At 38.7% G+C, this 24,345-nt stretch overlaps 1 long non-coding RNA gene across 2 annotated transcripts in view; it reads right to left on the bottom strand.

Annotated features, from left to right (window-relative positions):
- Window positions 1-822: 822 nt before the first annotated feature.
- Window positions 823-24,345, bottom strand: part of LOC120443300 — a 48,257-nt gene continuing 24,734 nt past the window's right edge. Inside the window, exons 2-4 of one of the 2 annotated variants that reach the window (XR_005615327.1) lie at window positions 3,144-3,210; window positions 2,901-3,060; window positions 823-2,788 (exon numbers count right to left, since the gene is read on the bottom strand). This is a non-coding gene — a long non-coding RNA (uncharacterized LOC120443300). Of the gene's footprint in view, window positions 3,061-3,143; window positions 3,211-24,345 lie in introns of both variants that reach the window. The other variant, XR_005615326.1, reaches the window with a different exon arrangement.

The raw sequence follows: 24,345 nt of genomic DNA, 5'->3' as shown, positions 1-24,345 counted from the left end.
AGTAATAGTTATAAAATCAAAAGAAAAATAGCAGTCACATATAGCGTGACTCATATAGTCTCATACAGTGTGTTCAGTAACATTCAAATAATTTAAATAAGTAAGCAACTCAAGAATTAAAACCTCATCAGGAATAATGTCATTTTTATTCCATTTCTTTTTGTTCTCTTTTGATTTTGTTGCTATTGATCCTTTTTTCCTTTGGAATTACAACAGTGACCTCTAGTGTGGTTGTTTCCCTGAAGACCTGAGAGTAAGTCTGTAGCAGCAGAGATGATTACGCAAGTAACGTGTACGTCCATGTATGAAACTTCACTCTTGATTTTAGCCCACACTGCATCGTTTGAGCCACGGCTGAACAGCATGTTTAAACTCGTTGCCTTTTTCAGTAGCTCCAGGTGATTCTGTTGCAGCCCAACAGTCTGAGTAGAATTTCCAAATAATGTTTGTTTTACTCAGCTTGCAAAACCAGATGGATGGAGTTCAACACTTGCAACAAATACCAGGAAGTTTAGATAATTTTTGGAACATAATAAAAAAAAATACAGCTGAGTTTTGTGTGGCTGAAACTTTATCCGCCATCATCTGAAGAGCTTTTGCGCAGTAAATTGAATTTGTTACTGCATGAGGGCTAATTATTCCCGCAAACTACAACGTAGCAATTACTTAGCGACTGAATGCTACATAGATTGCAATCTTATGTTCTCTTTCAACTCAAAACAGATGACATGGAAGTGTTCCCCAAAAATCTGGAAAATTAAAATGTCAAGCAGTGTACACACACACACACACACACACACACACACACACACAGCCTAACCCTGTAGTGTGTAATATAAAAAATGATGTGTGATCCCCTAAAAATCACTTTATGTTTGATGGGCAGAATTCAGAGTAAATCTTGCAAACCGAATGTTCCTTAAGGCAACAAATGGCACTGCAATAAATTATAAACCTTGTGTTCAGGTGTAAACACAATCACAGTACTCAGACGTACTGACAGCACCCACATGACAACAAACTCCCACCAGTACAAATGCCACCCAGGACCAAATCACCACATCTCAGAAACCCCTCTCTCTTTCTCACACACACTTGTTCTCCACCAGTGAGGCCCTTTAGCCTCAGACTCTCCACAATGAAATTTTCATGCAGCCATATGGAGGAGTATTGGTGAGAGAGATTTACTGTCAGGGCTAGACGTCCCGGTGGAGAAAACAAGGAAACTTGAACATATTGGCTTCTGTAAATCAGAAGGAAAGGAGAAGAGCTCCTGGATTTTGCCACTGCTCCTCCTGACTATATGAAGTTTTAGTATAGGGAAAAAGTCTCTGTGTTTATGTATCAGTGTGGGAATCTGCATCTGCATTGTGTGGCATTTGTGTCAAAGTTCAGCTAAGCAGGTATTGCAGAAAAACAGTGGAGGTGTTGACCCCTATTCTTTGCCATGATATTATGAAGGAAATGGAGGAAATGGGGCCTTTAAATTGACCACAAACTTTAGAAAAACAACCCACTGTAAGGGGAAAGGTCACTGTTATTGTAAGACAACACTGCAGTGATGTTAATACTGCCCCTGTGAATGTGTATGTTTTACATTGTACTGTAAATAGCAGGTATAGCTGGATCTGTGTTGTATTTGTAATTAGCTCTGAGTGACAGAGCAGGAAGAAAAAATGATCCACACGCGGGTTGTTGACACTGTCAGATTCCTTGTCATTGTTACCCAATTTTCAGTTAAAGGAACATTTCAACATTTTAAGAAATGTGTGCTCAGTGGTGTTTGTTTTTCTTGCAGTTATATAAGAAGTTAAATTTGATTTTGAAGTCTGTATGTTAATTTTGGAGTTAGATCAAGGGGATGATTAGCTTAGTTTAGGATTAAGTCTGAGCCAACCAGCGCTGACCAAACTTCCAAAATCCACCCTTAAGCTCATCTAAAGCTCACTAATGAAAGCATTTTTGTTTAATCCTCAAACAGAAATGGGAAGACTCAGCTGTAAGAGTTTCCTGGTAAACTTTAAACTAAATTACAAACAGACAAAATAGTGTATAATCAATAAAAAGACAATAAATATCAGGTAGTACCGGAGGTAAGTAGATAAAAAGCAATATCCAAGTTACAGGCAGGTGAAAGATATAATAGATAAATGTATTGATCAGCATAGCAGATAATGTAATGTAATGTACTTGCATTTACATAGCACTTTTCTAGTCTTACTGACTACTCAAAGTGCTTTAGACTACAAGTCACATTTTAACCATACACTCATAAAGCACTTTATCTACCTCACATTAATGGCTAATTTAGAATCACCAATTAACCAAACATAAATGTCTTTGGACTGTGGGAAGAAGCAGGGGTACCAAGAGGAAACCCGTGGAGGCATAGGGAGAACATCCAAACTCCACACACAGTCGGGATTCAAACCAGGAATCTTCTTGTTGTGAGGCATCAGTTCATCTTTACCACCATGTGACGTGTAGTGAATGGACAAAAGGACATAATAAAAGTAGAAAATCTTTGCTGTTGTCACTGTTAAACCAGGAAAACTGTTCCTCTGATCACAGACATGTCAGAACCCAAATGTGCCAAGATGGATCAATGAGCAGCAGAAATGTCAACCAGATTCCTAGTGTTACAGAGCAAGAATGCTGAGGGGGATTATGGCACATGGTCGTTCTTCCTGATAGCCTTTTTATCATTCATACATGCTAATGACTGGGTTTAGGATGGATGGATGATTAGGCAAAGACGAGCAGCCTGAGTGTTGACACTGTAATGAGACTGAGGGAGGAGATTTAGAGATTGGAAGTTGTCTGAAGTAAAGATGAAGCTTATGGGCTTATAGTTTTATCTTAGGCAAACGATCACACCTGCCAATACAGCACATTCTCACCTTAGGATGTACTGAGGTTTGGTTAAGTCACATTTAAACACAGTGGGTACACCTTTGGGGTCACTTCACCTGCTGTGAAGCATCTTTCAGTGGTGGCATGAATGAAAAGATTTCCATTCAAAACACAAACATTTGCATTGCATTTACAGCAGCTATCAGTCTGCGATAAAGAAGATTAGATGTTTTACAGATTAAATCTTTATTAACAGATATCTGCAGCTGAACGTGCAGAATGTGTGTTACCTGAGTCCTATGGATCAGTCATTTTTGAACTGTTGAATAGACTTTGGTTTCCTGCTGGTAAACAGACCTTAAAGAAAACAAGGAAAGAAAGAAATGTTGCAGAAAAGTCTACATACACAGTTGCTTTAGGGTGTTATGTTACCTGCATGTCATAATGTTGAAGCATGTTATTGTACTGCATTCCAGTTCCTATGGATTCGCATGTGTTTAAGTACACACACACATAGAGTAGACTTTCTTGTATATCCAGATTCATGATGACATTTACTTTAAATGAAGTCCCCGGGACATTGTTCTAAACTTAGACATTAGAGGTAAACTTTGGCCACCCACTCTGAATCCAAACTTAATTTTTACCCAAACCCTAAAACCAAGTCTTTAGCTTCAAAGAGCCGTTCATAGGTGTGGCAGAACATGAAGACAGGCCAGAATGTTGCACTGGAAGCCAGAGGTTTTTGCAGACCAAAGGAACTTTGTTCTAACAATGTTAAACATAAAACACACACAGTTTCCTTGAAGGTATATCACTACTTAATGCCCAGCGTTATTAACATCGGTCATCTCATGTCAAAAGCTTGGGGTCTTTCTGGTCTACAGTCTCTCTCTTTCTCAAGTGAACCTGAATCGATGCCAAGATCAGGGGAGCAGTGTAAACATCCAGGTCTCAGCTCAGAGCCTGCCGGTCCAGACTGCACAAAGCCTCCAGCCTCACCTCAGCCAGCACATTCCCCCCGCGTCACTCAAAGACCACAACAATCCTGTCTTTGTTGGCCAGTGATTGATGACACACAGGAATTTCATTCATGACCGCCCTGTGTTTTTGGGTTACCGTGACGACCAGGTGAAAACAGAGTGCACTGGGGGTATTGAGTTTCCCAACCTTGATCACAGGGAAAGAGTTTAAGGGGGGAAAAAAAGGAGAAGCAACATTGGAGAGGTCACTGTAGAAGTTAAACAAACAGGCATCACTGTTATCACAGAAGATAAGCGGTGGGAATTATCTTATTGATCGTTCGCAGGTCCAGTCGATGCTCACTGTGTGTCGTTTCACACAGGTGACTTGAAATGTAACATTTCCTTCTCAGGTTCTCTGGTGTTTTTTTGGTGCATTTGTAGTTTTGCTGAATTCAATAGAAGCCATAAAGTTTTAAGATAATTTGTTTAAGGTTTAAAAATTTGCTATAACATCATTTTTGGACAGATTGCATCGGTTTCACACAAGCCAAGTACACAAATGTGTTCATAAGACTGAAGCAGTGCGAAAGCAAATGCCACATTACTTATAAGTAAAGGGTCCCAACACACATGCACATACACACACATTTTCCCCGAGCACACACATACGCACACACTCACATTAAGCACACTCATTTAATGGATATAGCTAGTTGGTAAAGTGCACCATTAAGAGAGTCGAGAGGCTGAGCATAACAAAGCTCTGATGCAATATTCATGCCTTCTCATTCTGGGCTAATGCTGTTTTTCCTCCATTCCAAAGCAATGGATTTGCACATTACATGTCCCTATAAAGATTCTTAAAGTGTACGTGAAGATTTTCTTAGAGCACTTGATCACCTTATTCCACAGTGGGTAATTAGGAATTTGTTTGTCCACATACCCATCAGATAGACATAAACACATTAAATTGGAGGGGTCAGAGCTGCAAAGAGCAAGTTAAGTGTTTAGATGTCTTACGCAAGGACAAAACACAGAGATGGACAATCTGAAAATCAACTTTAAAAACATCATTCTAAGTGCTTGCTGGTCAGTTTAAGTTAAGCAATAAAAACTACTAGAGTACGAGAATGGCAGAATCAGAAAGGCATTGAAAGTCCACTAACTGTGGACAGCAAGGGTCTTCTGCGTTTCTCATTGTAATGTCATTATGTCCACCTCAGCAGTTTGTCTATAATGAAAAATTGTTTCTGCCACTGAAAAACAAAACAGAATTTAAGGTCATTATCTCAAAATTTATATTTGCTAATAAGCTTCCGTACCATTCAAATCAATACGAATAACAGTAAAATTTGTAGATTTGAAATTGTAGAATTTCAAATAACAAACAGGAACCTTTTTAATCCAATAAGTTTTGTATAAATTTGTACATTTGTGTGACTATTCAGTTGTATTTATCACAACGTCACCTGAAGCCAATTTATATTTTGGGGTAAAGACCCTACGTTAACAGAAAATCCCAACAATCAGATTACAGCCTGGAAACAAGCACTTAGCGACAGGGGGAAGAAAAAGCACCCTTTTAACAGGACGGTAGAACCATGATCAGGGAGGGGCACTCATCTACGGAGACTGGTTCAGGATGAGGCGAGGGAAACGGGACAAAAGGCAAGCTGTGGAAGAGAGCCAGAGATTAATAATAACTAATGATTAAATGCAAAGTGTTGTATGAACACATGGATTTTGGAAACCTATCTGTAAAACTGCAAACATAACATGCTGACCAAAGCTACCATTCAGCAACAGTCCGAGCTCATATTTCTGGAATGGCAAAAGTAATTATTTTAAGTTTAAAAAATGTCTAGATCATATTCTAATTTAGAAGCATCATATGTTATATGGTCAAGTGGCCGTGCATAGCTGTATAAGATTAAAAAAAGATGAAAAGAAGTATTCAGTATCCTACCAAACTCTCCTTTAATCTCACAGAAACAAAGGCCTTTTAGTGACATAGATTTGCAGCTAATAAAGCACTCTAGCATATTTTAGCCTTCATCTGCCATGCAATATGTGAATATATAAAAATGTTTGATATCCTCATCTGAGCTCCCATCCAGGTATGAATTATTCACCTCAGCATGGCCACTCCATTATGTACCATTCCTGCCACTTAGGCTGATGCTCCTCCTCAGCTCCATGAATACAGAGGCATTAGGCTTCTCACTCTAACACTTATACACACAAACATGCACAGTTATATACAGTTCATGCACACAGACACAGGCATGCACTACAGCACGCACATTATAAACTTTATTCACATTTATATAGCACATAAATACAAATATGGAATATAACTACAACACAGGCATGCACACTCACAAGACATGCACGCTTGCCAAGTGATTTAGAGGCTGAATAGCCTTACACAGCCAGACCTGTCTCCACAGTGCTGTGTAGTCACTGAATAAAAGCCTTACCTTGAACATGAAGACATTTCTCTCTCTGTTCTCACACACACTAATCAAACAGGGTCCTCATTCTCTACTGGTAATCAGTGCCATGTTGAGATCATCTCCCACTCCCCACAGTGTACACACACTGTAACCTATCATTCCATAAACCTAGAAAGAGTCATTATCGACTTCCCTCTCAGTTTAAAATACCACTCCTTTATCAAAGGTTAGTTGTTATCGGCTGTTTGTTTTGCACACAAACCACAGGCTGTACAGAGGGAGAAGTGAGGAAGCGACCTCTGGCAGCCCAGACTGATGATGACAGCTTTACGGCCCGTGATTGGAATACAACCATCAATTACGGCATACTGCACGTAGAAAGTAGACAGTATCAAACAACAATACAGACTAGCTTGTGAGTGATCTTATACCACACAAACTCTAATGTTATAAAGTATGCAAACAATCTAACTTTTGTTTATGCGCTTAGTCGAGTGATAGACCTGTCAAGGGTATGCTCCAGTATAAGCTCCAGCCTGCCAATGACCCTGAACTGGGAAAATGAATTGATGGACAGACCTAGTTTTGTTTTTCTCTTGAAAGTAAAGTTGTAAGTTGACTACAACTGGACTTATATGGAGTGTAAGTGAAATACTATACTGATATAATGTTAAAATGCACATTAAGTGACAAAAAAAAAATACATACGAAATATTTTTTTACATCGAGCTAAAGGATGAACCGAAGTATCAGTGTATCAGTGCACAAACTAGTTGAGTTTTCAGGATTCATCTGCTCATTTAAATTTTGATTCTGATAATAATTTAACGGAAAACCTTTCAAGCCACAGTGGAAAAAATGTTTTGCCCCCGTTAAGTTTCCCTCCATTTTTAAATTGGACGAAAAACTTTTGAGAATAGCCCTTAAGTCAGTGATTAACTTTCTTCCCGTCTGCCGCAAGCCCAGCACGCCTCCAGTTCCAATAGCACCAGCAGTGTGATACATTACACTGCGTTCTCATTATGGCCACCTAGGGTTTTCCAACAGCTTGTACGGTCCACGGTGAGTCGGCTTTCCTGCAGTGCTTGAAGGGTTGGGCACTGCTGCTAGCTAGCACCAGGTGTGAGGAGAAACTAGAACTCCCTTTCTCCCTTCTGTACCACCACATGGATCTCAGAGCCAGAATCACTTTATTTTAATCATGTACAAATGCAGAAGGAGCTAAAGTGGGCTTATTTACTTGCACCTGTTTAGGATATCAAAGAACAACAAACCATTCTAGCCTCTACCCTCATAGCCTCCTTATTGTGCTATTTAAGCCTATTTAAAAAGTCAGTCAAACATGGCCATTAATGAAATAAAGGAAATGTGATCCTCCTAAGGGATCTGTGGTTTTGATAATTGCATTCCTTGGTGACTTGTAATGCAGTCTTGATATCAGAGAAAGGAAAACAGGTTTTTCTTTTCCGTTAGTTTGTACAAAAACATGCTAATTATCCAAGTCTAATCTATAAGTGGAAAACCTTACATATACTCACATATCAAACAATAGAACCTCATCTTGTTTAGTCCTTCTTAATCAAGCAAACAATTAACAAAACAAAATTATCATAATTAAGGTATTATGTTAGTATGTGCCGTGAAGGTGAGTAGGAATTCCAGCAGATTTATTACACTTGGCCATTAAGGCATTTGTGATAGTATCAAGGAATCAGAGGAAGCCCAGTGTAGACTCTGTAGGTTTGGGTGAGAGGGGAGCTGTAGCCACAATCCACAGCATCACCCCATGAAACATGCATGCAATCAACAGGGTCATAGCTCCACCGAGTTTCCAGCCAAAGCCATCCATCACAGGGAAACTGGATCTGTGGGGGCCTCCATTCTGGCTGCAGCACTGACCAACCCACCCGCACAGGACAGTCCATCAGCAGCATGCTAACACTAACAGGAATATGGAGCAGCAATATGATACATGATAAGCTTTGTTCTAACAGCTCCTGGAAAGCTTCCAGTCTTTTTTCATTGTTTTCGCTCTTTTTCTGCAACCCCCTGGTTTCATACTAAAAGGCATTACCTCAGCCGCGATGAGGTGATGACTGAAAAGTCGGTGGCTGTAACATTAACGTGACATGGTGTAAAAATTTCTAAATGAAAACCAACGAATGGCGCTCCGCAGGCTGTAATGTTTCAACATGAAACCCGGCTCCCATTAATGTGGTCTGTGTTTTGAAATAAAGAGAGCGGTTCATTTGATGTCCACTTCTTTCCCTCATTCGCCTTAAATGGGTGGAAGTCAATTTTCAGCAGTAAGCTAGACAAGTCGGTTTTGCCTTTGGATGTTTTTGAGGACACCGTACATCTCCCTTCAAAACTGCGGTCAAGCGGTGTGGTTGCTAATACTAGATTTCCAAAGAGTGAGTATGTTTTATCATCTTTTCCCACACTTGGATGAGCATGGCTTCTATCTATGTATGTGCTGCTCAGAACGAAAATCCGACACTTCCAGTTTAATTGCATTCTCTGCTCTGATGCAGCGTGCATATCAATCTCCCCTTTTTCTCTCTGTCGCCTCCCCTTCGACAGCTTTATTCGCCCTGTCGACGACTGCACATAATAAATTTGTGCCATCTATGCTTAATGTTTATTCTTTGTAAGAGAACTCCCTGTGACAAACCAATAAAAACTAGATTTACTGCCTGCTGAAAGCCATACCGAGGATTATCGCAAAATTCCAGCACCGCTTCCCTTTCTTTCGCTTGCCTATCCATACGCCATAGAAGCGCGCATTTATGGTGCTTATGCTTACGCGGCAAAGGTAATACATTTCAATATGCCTGTTAATCCTCTTTTTCCTTGGCATGGGAAATGGCCAACCCCTTAAATCAGCCACAACACCGGACTCAGCGTGGCAGGAAGAAGAGCTGCTGTATCCAGTGCCCCTGGCTGACCCTCTTTAAATAGGATGTCTGGATGTGTTATGGGGGCTATTGTTTCCTATAAACATCTAGCACCGGGGCAATAACAATCGCATCAGGCCAAATGAAGTTATCTGAGAATGGAATTAAACTCAGTGTGACCCCGCTGTCTGCTCGGCTCACAGGCCCTCCATTAATAATGCCTAATCTAATCAAGGGGCTAAGATGGATGGATGAGAGGCCTGTATGTGTGTAAGTGTGTATGTGTGTGTGCATGCGAGTTTCGAAGGAGGTTTTAAGTCTGCACATACGTGTCTGTACTTACATGCATGTTTGTGTTTCTGGCTGAGTTTCTTTTCCGTGTATGTGCTGGAGTGTCTCTAGCTTCAAAACCTGCACGTGCATGTCTCGAGTATATGTGCACGTTTTTTTGTGCGCTTGTATGTGCGTAACAGAGGCTCACACTCAATGCCAGGCTCTATGCCAGAGCAGTGTTCTCCTGTTCAGGCCTCAACCAGATCCATGCCTGCTGCACTGGGCTAATGAACACAAACAGAAGACAGAGGGGAGAAGGAGGGAGGAGAATATGTGCGTGTCCATGTGTGTGTGTATGGATGTGCGTGTACTGTTGCAAACAGGGGGAAAGGGAGCAAAGATGAAGACAGAGGAAATGGGGCCAGATAAGGAAGGCTAAAGGAGAGAGAACAGACAAAGCAGAGTGGAAGATGAGAGAGTCAGAGGGAAAGAGGACCACCACATGGTTTCATCCACTGTTATCTCATTCTTGGCAAAGACTCGCCCTTGTAACTGATAGACAAATAACCCTACTGTGACTGATAAAGCCTGGTTACAGATGGAGAAAGAGGGAGGGTAAAAAAAGGGAGCGGGGAAATGAAGAAGGGAGGGGAAAAGAAGTGGATCACAAAAACAGACAAGGAAAGAAAAGAGTAAAGAAGAGACAGAGGGGGATATGAGGGGGGAGGAGAGACTGTGGGAGAATGGAAGGCACTAAGGACCCGGGGTGAGATGAGGCTATGGAGAAGAAAGAAGGAAGAGGAAAAAAAGGAATGTCAGAACTTTTCAGTAACATATTATTAAGCCATCTAAAACTTAAAAAAATGTCAGATCACTTCTTATAAATAACACATGAGAAGACTGTGGTTCATGTACAAAGCTTAGTGTTTGGTACTATTCTTTGGTTTCATTGACTGATTTGTCTAGCTTTCACTTTTCACTGCTTTTACTCGCTGAGTAAGTTTAGACACCAAAACATACTTATAAAGGCTTACACACTAAAATACAGTTCATGCCTTGAGGATGAAAATTGGCTGCTTATCATTAATATTTACACAAATGTTCAATTAGATTGAGATCTGGAGGATTTGGAAGACAGTTAAACACTGTAAACTTTGTTTTCATGCTCCTCAAACTATTTCTGAAAAACTTTTGGAGTGCTGTAGTGTGCAGTCTTTCCTTTTTTTGAAGGATTCAATTCATATAATTACAGTGAAGTAGTGTGTGTCATTAGGAACAATAAAGTAAGATTGACAAGAGAGCAAGGACCTTAGGTCTTCTAGCAGAACATCACTCAGAGCATCACGCTGCCTCTGTCAACTTGTCTTCTTTCAAAGTGCATCCTGCTATCTATTCCCCAGGTAACAACACACACACACACACACACCTACACACACACACACACACACACACACACACACACACACACACACACGCACACACCTTGGCTGACCACACGAGGTAAAAGACACACAGAAAACTCCATTGTCCTTCATTTCTCTTCATTTTTTTAAACAATGGTCTGTGGTTGGCACAGATACTCAGACTGTTTGATAGCTTTTCATCCCCACATGCAATAAGACACATTAACTGCCCGCACTAAGGTGTTAAGGACTTCGTGCTACAGAAGCTGCTCTGTGAGCTCCACATTGGATGGACTACTGAAATTCAGTGAAATTCAGTAACAGGTGAAATAACTGTTAGCCATCAAATATGGATTTAAACCTGGCTGAACTTTGAGATTAAATGTTGAACTTGGAGTTGTTCTAATTAAGTCCCAAAGCTATCCCAGTTTTATCATTTCCAAAATTGCTTTGATCATTATGTTTACTTTTCATACTTCCAAGACATTTGATTTTTTGATTAATATATCCCACCTCCTCACAGGTGCAGTGTAACTGTATAATTAGTGTAAATCACTTCACCTGTCAGTGGATTTAATGTTGTGGTTGATTGATGTGGCTGTCTTATTATTTATATTTTATTCCTGCACAGTTGGTGTGCATAATTTCATTATATGTGTACAATGACAGTTAAGTGCTATTCTATTCTATTCTATCCTAAAATGCATGTGAAGTGTTGATCTGTAAAATGTGAAGATAACCTAAAGTTAAGTCCCAGCACATATAACATCCCAGGGAACAAAAGTCTACTTTCATTTGTAACCTGCTTGTTTTTGAAAATTTGACATGATATTTTTATTGAAACATCTGGCCATCAAATGACCAGGCGTGCTTACAAAAACAGGAACTGCGGGGGAGTAGAAATGGTGGATTTCAATGCTGAAAAACATGATGATGTGGTAGAGGAAAACAAGGAAACATTAGAAAAAGTAAAGACTTAACAGGAAGTCCGGGGAAGGACAGAGAAAGTGGATTAGGAAAAATGGAAAAGCATACAAGGGTTCAAAAGCTATTGAAGAAATGTTTTGCTGTAATGATGAAGAGAAAGATGATTTTTTTTTCCCAACATCTGGGAGATGCTGACATGGGAATTTCTAAATGAGACCCAGAGCTGGTTCAAGGACAAACACTGTGGATGTTATATGTGAGTACCAGATGGCAGGGTTTGCAAGTAAATTCACTAAAAAAGTGTCAGAAAGTTTAGAGATTAAACATGTGTACGATGCACAGAAGGCAACTTTGGATATGAACAGGTAAAATAATGACAGCCAGATTTTTACTGGTTTGGATTTCTGTAATACTACTGCAGTGCAACCAACTCTTTATTTAAACAAGCATATGTGTTTTTGAGGTGAATTCCCACTCAAGCTGACACCTTCACTTATTAAGACAGCTCTACTTGTTTCTGCTTTGTTTCATAATAGTGCTAATAGCAGTCACAGGTTGGACTTAACATCACCGGACACTGAAGCAAATATTTGGAAAAAGTAAATAAACTGGATAAATTTAGGCTTATTCTAAATCAGTGTGTTTAGGCTCCCTTTTTTTGTTGCTGTGTGTCTTTTACAGAGTCAAATGAGTAAAAGATCGCTGAATTGTGATCATGAGTAGATACAAATACACAAACGATAATCCAAACAGATATGCTCGCCTGAAACGAATACAATTTGTGTACATGCGGATCAGTTTGTTCCAGCTGTAGGGAAACATGTTTACATGATTATGTATCATGTATCACAATTATTCAGTCAGGAAGCATGTAGTTTTAATATTGTGCGAGGAAGTGATCGCATAATCTGTGTTTTGGTGAGGGAAACAAAATCATGTGTTAGTGTATATGTTAAAAAGCCAGGTTTAAATATATTCTACCTAAAGTACATCAGATCCAGACACAATCTGGATTCATGTTAATTCCAGGTGGAAAGCCAGCTTTCCTGTTTGGACATTCATCTCTTCTGCAGGGTCCCCATGTTATTATGTGCTCCTCTCAGGTTCAGCCTCCATCTCTCTCTCTCTCTCTCTCTGTCTTTATCAGCCTCTTGGCCCGTTTATATTTACGAGGCCTTATCTTTATATCACCGCTCTTCTTTTTTATTAGATGTTGTTTCAACTGTGAACTGTGTTGGGAGTCCTGGGCATTTCTCTTTTTCATGGGAACATAGTCTCACTTGACTAACAAAACTTCAAAGCTAGGCAAGCTCCTTATAGAGTATATTATGTGTACACTTTGACATGCTTCAATCTGTGTTCACCAAAACCAACGCTCTCAACTCATTACACTCTGTGTTTTGGCCACGTTGACTTTTTACCATATCACAAAATACCTTCTAATAGAATTTTGACTTGCATGGAGGCTTTAAGTGATCTGAGGTGAATAAACCAGATATATCTTTTGAACTATCTATATTCTTGAAATGCTATGATTGTATAATTTAGATAGCTGAAATGTGTTTTATTGATCTGTACATTTTTGAGCTGGGTGAGACATGGTTTATAGAATAATAAGAATATTGCTATGTTTTAATATTGATTGTATTATTAGCCAGAGATGCTATAAATTTCCAAGAATGGTGTTTGTGTTCTAAAAACAGGTAAAACCAGCTTGTGGTACTTGAAATGTCCTTTTTTCAATAATATTTAGGCTCATTTAGTCTTTGTATCATTTAGCTATCCATATACTGAGTTTAGTTCACATTTATTTATTTATTAATTAATTTTTTTCATTACATATTTAGACAAGGATTAATGTTAACATCGAAAATAAAATGAACTAGGATAAGAAAGTGCATCCTATACTTCTCATAGACTATAAGAGACTGTATTGCTGAAAAAGGCATTCCAGCGAGGCTAACGACTGGGGCCATGTATTGGTCATGACATAAAGAATCAGATAAGCTCACCAACTAGCTTACCTTGCTGTTGCTTGTTCCGCACTCAGCCTCTTCCTCCACTCTCCTCCTTCCCCTTTCTGACATAAACAACTCTAATTTACGACCAATAATATCCTGATTCAATCACCTGATTGATTTTGGACTTGTGTCCCACTAATAAATCTCAGCTCTTCTTCTCTTATTGAGTCCTCCATCGGCTCTCCACACTCCCCCACCCAAACACACACACACACACACACACACACATGCACGCACACTCACTTATATATAGTCTAATGGTATTAGAAAATCAAAGTCTCTCATTTTGTCTCAGTATATCCGCAGGGCTTGGTAATAGATCTGGCTGTACTTATATCAGAAGAAGGAGAGGATGAGGAGGAGAAAGAGGAGGTTAAAAGAGAGGAGAGGAGGGCTATAAGCAGGGAAAAGTAGAATTAGACGAAAGAAGATGAAGAGGGTATAAAAAAGAGTAAAAGGAGAGCGAAACAGCCGCAGATATAGAAAGTTAATCAGGATCTGTAAGGTTTAGTATGTGTGGACTGAGGCTGAATTTACTGAATTAGGACATTTTATCTGTTCGGCAGCAGAGCGACAGGAATAGTAAACCACAGCAGGCGGTGGTCGTAAAATTTTCTGCTTGTAGATAGGCTTTAATCCACTGTGACTGTTACAGCAAATCACCTCGAATAGAAGCATCACCTAAACAGGAATGAAAATGTCTGATTGTGCTTTATGTGCCCTGGGTGAACAGGGATAAGGGAATGCAGAGAGTGTGAGAGCCATGCGTAGGCTTTCAGCAATGAGGCCTATTTTACAATAATTGCACAAAAGTTGCCATTTCCACCCCAAAAAAAAACCAAAGCAAAATTGAAGACGGAGGAAGACTGTGGTGTTTTCAGGCTACAAAAATGTTTTACTTGATAAAATCCAAACTGTGATTTATTATTTTATTTTACAGTCATACTCGTTTATGTGACACATGACAGACTACACAAAGAGCCTGTTGTGCTTTAACGCCTGTATTACATTGGAAATTGTTGGAAACAATGGTTAACTTGTGCTTGAAAAGGCTTAAACAAAAGGCTTAAACAAAACGCACATATTTAGGATGAATCTGTCTACTCTGAAATCACACATTCATTTCTGAAACTCCACTATGAAGATTGAAGTCTTTCATTTTCAGAGTCATCATCCTGCTCCATGTGTTAGAGATGGGATGATCTGAATGAAAACCTAAGGACACTATTCACATTCATATGGTAATGACTTACCATATGATCACAATGTAGCCACACAGCGTGCCTTGTTTTTTTTAATCTACTGTACTCTAAACGAGACCAAGATTTCCAAAATGAACATAATGATCTATTGAAGAATACTTTAAACTAGCAATTGAGACCATAGTCATTACGAGCATTTTATACAGAGGTTAAAAATGAAGCAAGAAGTGGGGTAATATTCGTTTCCACTCGAATACAGTCTGAAACCAGAGGAGTTAACCCCTTGCTGTACAGAAGATACACATCTAAGTCACAAACTGAGCTATATCAGTTTATAGCAATATTCAAACTGAATACAGACTGCTGCTGGTCCAGGTGACTTGCTGTCACCTGGATCCATAGCCGTACTGTAAACAAAAACTAAAATAATAAAGCACATCAGCTCCTTGGCTGGCAACTCACAATATACCAGCAGACAAGTGGTTAAAAATAACTAATCTCTAGTTATTTTAGCTACATTAGCTAATGTTTTTGACTGTTTTTAGAGAACAAATAAAAATTAGCAGACACTTAATAAGTCACAGCATTGTCCCCGCATTATCAGAACAGTTTGAACTTTTGCTGCATTTCAGTTAAAGTGTGTTTTAAATCTGCATCACTGATTTGTGTCATGAAATTTACCTCTTTATCTTCTTTCTGTCACAGCATCAGAAGTCTTATTATTGATGACAAGTCATGCTTCTGTGTGAGCGCACAGAGAGAGGACATAAAACATGTTTTCATTCTATCAGGTCAATGGATAAGTTATTAAAATACAACATTTGAAGATAATTCCAGAAAATAATACTAGAATATGATATTATTAATACTTTTAGTAGTTATTTTTAGAGGTGCTCTGATCAAATTTGGGGGCACTTGAGCACCCATGTCTCCATCCATGTGACCTATGTCTTTAAGCCATTAATAACATTATTAAAGGGTGTAATTTAACCAAAGCCACAATCTTTATGTACTTAATTTACTAGTTTTATTCATTTATTTTTACCTAATCTTATATTTACAAATAAAAAACAAATCAAAATGTTTAAAAAATTCTCAGAAAAAAAAGTCTTTTTCGACATAAGGTTGCTGTGTAATAAAACAATGAGTTTCAGTCACATGACCTGTCAGTCATTTAAATGTTGTGACTGATTATAAATTGCTTTTAATTAACAGAGGTTGGAAATGTGGGCTGAGGGGGGACAATCGGCTTTGTGAAGTTGTTTGACTTAAAGTTATCATCAACTTTGAAGTCTGTATGAATGACCACATTATATTCGTACATTTTAACAATTCCTTAAAGCCTCTATGCTGACAAATTGCCAGCCAGGCTTGACATAAACTTAAAGAGTGCTGTGTCTGCATGCGAGTGTATGTACATGCACAAACACAGGTAAAATTGCACATATAGCCACACACATGCAAACGACACGAAGAATGTAATCACATCTGAGTTTGTGTCCATGTATTTGTTTACCAGTTCTCTTGTTGTCCACCTTGTGGCCTCCCCCCCATTAATATAATTAAATTCTATTACAAACTTTCCCTTTGAATCAAATTAATTAAGATGCTATTATTTAGCCATTGAGAGGTTAATGACCACCATTAGTTACAAAGGCTACATCCACTATCATCAGCCAAACTCGGTTATTTGGTCCATTTTGGTTATTTACTGAGCCTGAGATTGATGGCTCCTGATACTGCTAGTGACGCTAATTAGCTTTTAAAACATAACACACTCCATCACTGCTCAGGACCAGCAAAGAGGCTAAAGAAGAATCCCATCATGCTTTGCTGCTGACTGAACACATAGCATGTTTAGAAACTAGGATTTAGAAAACACATTGTGTGGTGTGTGCTGTGCATATTTAAAAATATACATATTTTGTACAGAACTGTGTTTAAATGTGCTTTTTATGTATAGTTTACCTACTTATTCACTTACCTAGCAATAAAATATTACACTCAATACTAATTTTAAATTCACTTCATAGTGTATGGATTGAAGAATATTTCAAATCAAGGGTCATACAATTTATCATTAAATCCCACTTAAAATTTGAGCAACACAAAACTCATATTTTCAATCAAAACATAAATGATGCACTGTTCTCCATCCTTATGTATATAAAATGCATTTGACACTTTTAATCTCTGCAGAGCCGGAGCTCCTTTTACATTTTCATCAGTTCCACGCAGCACAAAAATTAAGTAATCCACTGTGGTGACAGCAATGTGTTTGTTGCACAAACACACAAACACTCCCACCCACTGATATTTTTAAGAGATGATAACATTTTCTTTCCCCTTCATTTCACACTTCAACCCTAGATTAATGGTTATGCATCACGATGTCACTGAGTGGACAGCAAGGGCCTGGCGGATGTTACTCCCACCCAAATCGAGTTTTCTCATTGGAGGACCCCGGAGCCGACCAATGGCAGCACGGGTTGAAACCACAGAGGGGTCTGGATGAGTAATGGCCCCACCACTAAAGGGCATTCAAATGACATTGCGAGGATAACACAACTTATTGTAAAACGTTTACGCTGCAGGCGATTTACGGCCACTCCATAAATGTTTACTGGCTTTTCCTCTATTTATAACTTCTGAAAATCATGACAGGCTTGACTACGCCCTTGTGTCCCTATACTTTTATGGTCTTGAACATATCCTGACATGCACTGCTGATAGATAGTTGTCTGATGGTGTGTGCATCTGTATAGGTTTACTGTATATATATATATGTATATATCTTTACAGCATTTATATGTATGCATACTGTTATATCAGACCTCACAGACATTCAGCCATAGTCTCTCTCCCTGTCCCACAAATAATTGATGGATATATGGATCCATTTAAAGCAAAAACAGCAAAAATTGAAGGATGTGTTAAAATACATTCAACTGGACTTGTATTTAATCTCTACTTACAATACCACTTCATCATGTGCAAAACCTTTTGTACTCCCGTTATAGATATAGTGTGCATGAAACCTGATCAGCCTGAGTGATAGTTGCTAGAAGACAGTTTCACAAAGTCCAGATCTGTCACTTTGGACTCCCTTTGGCCTTCAGAACTGCCTTAATTGTTTATGTCATATATAATGAGGAAACTGCTGGAATGCTGGGAACATTCCTCAGAAATTTTGGTTCACATTGACATCAGCACCACCAGTTGCTGCAGTTGCATGATGCAAATCTACCATCCCACCACATCTCAACGGTGCTTTATTGGATTGAGATCTGGTGACTGTGGAGCCCGTTTGAGTAGTGAACTCATTGTCATGTTCAAGAAACCAGTTTGAGATGATCTGAGCTTTGTGACATTATCCTGCTGGAAGCAGCTGCAGAAGATGGGAACCCTGTAGTCATAAAGAGGTGGACATGGTCAGCAACAATACTTAGGTAAGTGCTTAAAAGATACCCAACACAGATAGCTGCGGCTCACTGGATGCTTTCCCTCTTTTGACCATTCTTTAATCCCCAAAGACAGTTGTGTTGGAAAATACCATCAGCTAGATCAGCAATTTCTCAAAGATATTTTCTTAAGACCTAAAAAGCTCATTTACTGGTAATATAGTAAGAATACACTCAACCTACACTATGCGGCTCAGTAATGGAAGAAAACCATAACCATGTTTTATGAACTTTTGAGATGTTCTAGATTTGCTTAACTCCTCAAAACGAAAATGTTTGCAAACAGAAAAATTACCCATGATCTAAAGCTTTCTGTCCATCCTCTTGGCCTGAGCCAAATTAAACTGCCTACAAGTGTAGGATGGGATTTTACTGAACGTTAAAGATGCAGCATTGTAAACAAAGAGGCATGCTGATTTTAGGACAAGCAAAAGCATAACTTGGAGATATAGGACAAGCAACATTTTTATTCTTATAAAAACTATTTCAGAAGTCACTGCTGTAGTTTCAGGAAAGAGTAAAGATCAAGAACAGGTCTCAACGTCTACAAACTCTTAGATCCCAAAAGTTCACACATCCAAAATGAGAAACATTTTCACGGTCTGCTATTACTTCAGTATGTTGCGGGGCAGGTGAATGCATAAGTCTCAGAAAAAAAGATACATTTATATATAAAACTAAGGCAATTAATAAATTTTCCTTATATGATAATAACAGGATATGTAACGTTTTTCTGCGTCTGATGCCCTTGGTGCCCCTTCCATCTATTTGTCATGCAGAAGGCATTTCTACAAATTGAGGTAGGCCGTGATTTTCCCTGGCTGCCTGCCTTCAAACATTAATCATTAGCTCAGGCTTTTTAAGTGCTGGCCAACTGTGGTCATCTGTGACAGCAGAGGTGTAACTTTATGAAATAATTACTTCACAGGCCTTCGGAGTATGTGGAGGGCTGAAAATAAACAGCGCTAGGGGAGGGGAGGAAGGGCAGAATGGAGAGAAAGCCATGCGAATGAAATGCAAACGCAAGCTGCTTTCTCACCCCCCCTCTCTCTCCCTGTTCCTCTCTATGGGACAGAGATTTATGGGAGAACTACATGACATGGCAGCAAGTCAGAAGAAACTTCTCTCTTTCCTCTTCTCTTGCCTTCTCTTTCTCTCCCTCGATTCCATAGCAGCTGCTCTGGTCCACTTCTGCACCTGCCCAAAATGACCGCTGATAGAGGCTAGGATGAACAAATCAATCAACACTTGAAGGAACGCATCCAAACTATTAATGCACAAACATACTAGGATAAAAAAAAAGATTATGGTTAGAATAGAATTATAGTTTTGACATTGTGCTTTCTTTGCATTTGACCCCTGAAATAAAGATAAATGAAAGCATGTTTTCTTTTCCATGACTGTCTTGCTTTTAGCTTCCTTGTGACTTTCATAAACCAAGAGAGGCAGATTCACCAAATTTACAGCAGCATCCTTTAACCCCAAGTCACATGATTTTTTCTGCTGTAACTACTCCTGGCGCTTTGCGGAAAGGGGCTGTCTAATGTTAGTCCCACTGTCTGGGCTTGGTTGATTTATATGACTGAACGGCTGGCGAAAATGGTCCATGACTCCTTGTCCCAGACAGGAAATCAAAGAGAAGGAGACAGCATTATCAGTGGAGCAGGCTGACCTGGATTCAGATGGCCTTACATCCTTCTGGAACACAAGGTGGTGGACTTTAAGGATTGAAATTTGTTTTAAAAAAAATGTGAAATCTGTTAATATTTTATATGTTTTGGCAAAAGATATTAGTATTATTCAAATCTTATCTAACATCATGACATCTGGCATTTTACTGATATGTGGATATTTTTTCACATCCTCGATGAAGATGGAATTTTTTTATTGCATTACAAAGTAACAACACTTCATTTTTATTATCCATCTATTTTTTCCCAATTTTTGGTTTGTTATTGTTATTAAATATTGTAATTAATTTTAAGCCTTAATCTGTAAAATCACATTCGCTAAAACTGATGCAAGCATTTAAATGCAACAAGCAGGAAATAATAATCAGAAATCTTTGCTTAATTATTGGTAACACTTCATGATATGGTCCACAACTATCTAACTATCATGGAGTGAATTAATCTTGCCTTTTTACATTCTTATTTTTTTTTTTTTTTTACATACATTGCATTACTTTACTTGATGTTCATTATGTTGAGGTGCAAGATGGATGTTCTAGAACAATTAGTCTCCTTTCCTGTAAAACACCTGGAGTTTTGCAATACTTAAAGTTATACACGTACTTCTTAAAATTACTTGTGCATTGCATATTTTACTTGTTATCCCCTTATTCTTGTGTACCTACCTCCAAGTATTTGCAGGTAAATATAATCACACTGTAATTTTGAATAAAATATGCTGACATTTAAACATTTTTAAGTTGAATATTTTCTTCCTGCTTACAGCAGACCTCAAATGTCCTATATTATCTGGTGTGCTGTAATAGATATGTGTGTATATGATGCATATGTAACAGTCTGGGAAAAAAGTTGATATTTATGCATATGAAGGTATTTTGCTGTGACATTAACATAAAGGTACTATGTTGCCCTTCTCCACCAGGAATGTATTTGATAAAAGTTATTACTGTGTCTCACAAGTTTATGTACTGTATATGTTTCCATGTCTATGAGAGGTCAGTATGTGAGTTTGTGCAAATGTGAATGTGAACTCATGTATCTTAGTGAAAAATCTGCCTCTAATTCTCGTTAGAGCCCTAATGCAGCCATGAGTTGACACACTGCCTCAGCCAACCGCCATATGCATTAAAGTGACTGAAGAAAGATAAATGCACAGCACCCAGATTAAAGTGACAAATAGACTCTGCATGCAAAGTGGCAAAGGTAAATTGTGTTGCTAAATGTGAGTAGAGACACTTTCTGTGACTGCTGTGCCTGGACTGCCTGTGATAAACGAGAGATAGGCGCTTAAGCACCCAAGCTGAAGCCACTAAATTTCCCTCTGCTCTCTGTCCACTTACTTCCCTCCAAAAAGCATCAGATGCATAGCATTCAGGGATCAGCTGTAAATCAAATAAATGCACCAATATGCAAAAATGCATCCTTTAAATTAAGCTATTTTCTTTTTCCTCAACTGAGTGAGACTGCAGCTATGTTGTGGAGTATTTTTGTGTCCACATCACACATTAAACCCTGAAGGGAGCAACAATAATACAACAGGACAGGACAGGCTATTAGTCCAACCACTACACAAACTAACTTTGCTACGGGGCCATTTCAAAATATTTTTTCACTTACAGTAAAGACACGGCACTGTCTGTGAGTCTGCCACGCAGTAAGATATAACAAAGTCCTTGCATGGTTTCCCATCAGGTGTCTTAAACAGTATCTACATATCCACACTTTAGGGTATGAGCGGCATGTTGTACGTGACACATGTTTCAGTAGCCAAGAGCAGACTGTAAATCATATCTGCGTATTTTCTTTCTCACATGACAAGTCATGCAAGCACACATACACCACATGTGACACACAAGTAGCAGGGGTAGCGAATGGCCAAAAGACATGCAGAAGTAAGAGCAACGGTGGTAACTGTGGTATCATTAGTAAGAAAATGTTGGTTAATAAACCGTACACTTTAGAAAGAACGAGCCAATTAATAAAAAACAGTATTGAGAAAAGACAAATTAATACAATATGAAGAATTTAAGTTGACATTGAGCCAGTATACCTGTTTGCTCAGTATGATGCAAATTAGTTTGCATCACAAAACATTTTGATTTAGCTACTCCTCCACTGTCCAATGGTAAATCATTAACATAACCTTATATTTGGTGAGATAACTGATGTTTGTTAAAAACACAATCTTGATAATGTTGATAGATATTAAGTGGTCCAGGGAAAACTATGAGAGAGGTGGTATCTTCTAAAAGTAAAATAAAATCAAATTATTTTGCACTTTCAGCAGGATGATCCTGACTGTCAGGTTGTTTTATTTATTTTTTGCTCACTTAATATCTGGCATCATGACTTTTTGTTTTTTTACTACTACTTGCTGCACCTGTTGAATCAGAGCTGTGCAGCCATGCAGAGCTTTCTTTTTTCTTTATAGCCTTGATTTACGAAAAGATAACCACAGTGGCCACGACTAATAAAAATGTCAACAACTAGGCTGAGCTAGTAAAATCTGGTGGCATGTTGAAGGCAAAAGGGTTCACTCCCACTATATATTTTATGTTCGACAGCCTTATTTTTTTTGTTTTGTTTTTAACTGCAGAGTTCACTACTGTTGATTCTGCATGATCTCAGCAGATCTAACTTACTTAACTACGCACAACACCTCATGAGAAAGGAAATTATTGATTAACAGTAGCAGCTGCATCAGTTTTCTGGAAGTGTTATTATTATTGCTTGTAGCAGTGGTGCAAATGTGTGTGCAAATTTGCATGTGTCAGTGAAAGAAAAGCCAGGAGGGTGATCAAAGATAAAGGGGATGCACTGCAGGAAATGTTGATTCATTGCCTTATTTGCATCTTTGACGGAAAGTGTTGAAACACAATCCCGATCCTCTGCCCGTGGGGCACCTCATTACACTATACTCCTCAGCTGCACCTGTGCCTTACTCATTCACACGCACATACTGTACGTGCACACAGCATGACAAAGGAAGAGAGTTAGATAAACACAGAGGGAGAAATGGAGGAATACAGAAACATGCCCAAACATTATCTTGGGAAAAACAAAACTTAAACAAAGCCTTACATGTGATAACGTGACACTCTGGCTAAAGCAGAAAGAGAAAGCGCTGTTGACGTGGAAGAATTATTAATGATAAATTATGTGGAAGGTTTTTTGGAAAAGTTTTCAAAGTGATCAAAGCTCTGGATCAACACAATGTTCAGATATAAGAGATTAATAAAAGGAATTCATGTTTGAATGCTATGTTTGAATCAGCTGTCAAGTTAGAGATGCATGACTGGTGGGAAAAACCCTACAACTTACAAATGTGTTGGCACTTTGATACACAGTAGGTGGAAACAGCCCATAAAACATATACTTAAAATCGCAAATTGCTACATAAGGAAATCCTCAATATTAGAACTGTTAAAATATGAAATATTATTAAAATTAAAGCAAGGTAAAACAGTATGTGAAGTTTTTTTTTTTTAAAATCAGTTTGAATAAACTGTAATGTCTGATGGAAACACACTAATTTATGTATTGTTCAGCCTTCAGAATTAGTGACTGACTCCGATGAACTGACCTTGTGACTCTACAGCACATAAAGAGTGCATTCACAGGCGTTTGGATCTGTGCATGTTGTTCCATGTTTGTGTTTGAAGAGGTACGCTCCTCCACACTGTGGGTCGGCATGCGAGTGTTTATAAGTTTCGGCACAGACCTGCTTCTTTGGCCCTCTGGGTTGAAACATGAACCGACAGAACAGAGTTTACATCAGCAGACGGCAATCACAGGAGCCAACTTCCCAAAAGACTTGTCTCTGACCACATCAGTGTGTCCTTCGAAACATAAACACAGTTGATTTAAATACTGATACAGACATATAAAAGACTAGATGAACTTCATTTTACATTTACCCTTTAGACTTTTAAACTTTAACTTCTCAGTTTGACATTTGTTTTAAACTTCTCTTGCAGAGAATCATCATGACATGTTCCTGCAGATTTTACTTCAATAGCTGGAACGTTGTGTGTTTACTACTTTTATTATACTATTATTATATACTACTACATTTTATCAGGTAATCAGGGGCTTGCTTGATCAGCAATTAGTATGTCCAGTCTGTACATGTGAGCTTGGAGTCACTGGTTTTGCAGCACTGACTTAAGCGCTGATTTACAAGAAAGTGCTGGCAA

This window comes from Oreochromis aureus, linkage group 13, assembly GCF_013358895.1.
Source record: "Oreochromis aureus strain Israel breed Guangdong linkage group 13, ZZ_aureus, whole genome shotgun sequence".
Lineage (NCBI taxonomy): Eukaryota > Metazoa > Chordata > Actinopteri > Cichliformes > Cichlidae > Oreochromis > Oreochromis aureus.
This window is presented reverse-complemented; position numbering and strand designations above follow the sequence as displayed.